Genomic DNA, 2,324 nt, shown 5'->3' with positions numbered 1-2,324 from the left:
AGTTTCGTCCCGTAGAAATTCACACACATTTCAACATTTTGAACGTAGTGTTATGGACATACACAGGTGACTGTAGTATCGCGCTCACAAGGTATAAAAGGCCATTGGCGGAGATGTCATTTGTACCCACGTCACCTATCTGAAAAGTCTTCCGACGTGATTATGGCCGCACGACCGAAATTAACAGACTTTGAACGCGGAATGGCGGTTGGAGCTAGCCGCAAAAGACTTTCCATATCTGAAATCGTTAATATCCGAAATCGTTAATATCCGAAATCGTTAATATCCGAAATCGTTAATATCCGAAATCGTTAATATCCGAAATCGTTAATATCCGAAATCGTTAATATCCGAAATCGTTAATATCCGAAATCGTTAATACCCGAAATCGTTAATACCCGAAATCGTTAATACCCGAAATCGTTAATACCCGAAATCGTTAATACCCGAAAACGTTAATACCCGAAAACGTTAATACCCGAAATCGTTAATACCCGAAATCGTTAATACCCGAAATCGTTAATACCCGAAATCGTTAATACCCGAAATCGTTAATACCCGAAATCGTTAATACCTGAAATCGTTAATATCTGAAATCGTTAGGGAATTCAGTATTTTGCGATGCAGTGTGAAGAGTGCGCCGAGAAAACAAAATTTCAGGCATTTCCTTTCGTCACGTACGAGGTGCATTCAAGTTCTAAGGCCTCCGATTTTTTTTCTCCGGACTGGAAAGAGATAGAAACATGCGCATTGTTTTAAAATGAGGCCGCGTTCATTGTCAATACGTCCCAGAGATGGCAGCACCGTACGGCAGATGGAATTTTACCGCCAGTGGCGAGAATGAGAACTGTTTTAAATACTTAAAATGGCGACGTTTTCCTTACTTGAACAGCATGCAATCATTCGTTTTCTGAATTTGCGTGGTGTGAAACCAATTGAAATTCATCGACAGTTGGAGACATGTGGTGATGGATTTATGGATGTGTCGAAAGTGCGTTCATAGGTGCGACAGTTTAATGAAGCAGAACATAGTGTGACAACAAACCGAAACAACCTCGGGCTCGCACAAGCCGGTCTGACGACATGATCGAGAAAGTGGAGAGAATTGTTTTGGGGGATCGCGGAATGACTGTTGAACAGATCGCCTCCATAGTTGGCATTTCTGTGGGTTCTGTGCACACAATCCTGCATGACGACCTGAAAATGCGAAAAGTGTCATCCAGGTGGGTGCCACGAATGCTGACGGACGACCACACGGCTGCCCGTGTTGCATGTTGCCAAGCAATGTTGACGCGCAACGACAGCACGAATGGGACTTTCTTTTCGTCGGTTGTGACAATGGATGAGACGTTTCATTGACAGAAACAAAGCGCCAGTCAGCTCAATGGAAGCACACGGATTCGCCGCCACCAAAAAAATTTCGGGTAACCGCCAGTGCTGAAAAAATGATGGTGTCCATGTTTTGGCATAGCGAGGGCGTAATCCTTACCCATTGCGTTCCAAAGGGCACTACGGTAACAGGTGCATCCTACGAAAATGTTTTGAAGAACAAATTCCTTCCTGCACTGCAACAAAAACGTCCGGGAAGGGCTGCGCGTGTGCTGTTTCACCAAGACAACGCACCCGCACATCGAGCTAACGTCACGCAACAGTTTCTTCGTGATAACAACTTTGAAGTGAGCCCTCATGCTCCCTACTCACCTGACCTGGCTCCTAGTGACTTTTGGCTTTTTCCAACAATGAAAGACACTCTCCGTGGCCGCACATTTACCAGCCGTGCTGCTATTGCCTCAGCGATTTTCCAGTGGTCAAAACAGACTCCTAAAGAAGCCTTCACCGCTGCCATGGAATCATGGCGTCAGCGTAGTGAAAAATGTGTACGTCTGCAGGGCGTTTACGTCGAGAAGTAACGCCAGTTTCATCGATTACGGGTGAGTAGTTAATTAGAAAAAAATCGGAGGCCTTAGAACTTGAATGCACCTCGTACAACGCCGTAGCCGTCAGCCTTCACTTACCGACCGACAGCAGCGTTGAGATCTCAGAACTAACAGACAAGCAACACACAAATAACCACAGAAATCCGTTAGGACAGAGCGGCGAAATTAGGCGTTAATGGCCTATGGCAGTAGACGAATGACGCGAATGTCTTTGCTAGCAGCACGACATTGTAGGTAGTGCCTCTCCTGCGCTCGTGACCATATCGGTTGGTCACTAGACGACTGGAAAGCCGTGGCTTGGTCAGAAGACTTCAGCTACCAAGAGTCGATGGTAGAGTTAGTGTGGCGTAGACCCGAAAAAACCATGGACCGACCTAATCGAGAAGG

This window comes from Schistocerca cancellata, chromosome 12 (genome assembly GCF_023864275.1).
Source record: "Schistocerca cancellata isolate TAMUIC-IGC-003103 chromosome 12, iqSchCanc2.1, whole genome shotgun sequence".
In the NCBI taxonomy this organism is placed as follows: domain Eukaryota; kingdom Metazoa; phylum Arthropoda; class Insecta; order Orthoptera; family Acrididae; genus Schistocerca; species Schistocerca cancellata.
Note: the sequence above shows the minus strand (reverse complement) of the source record.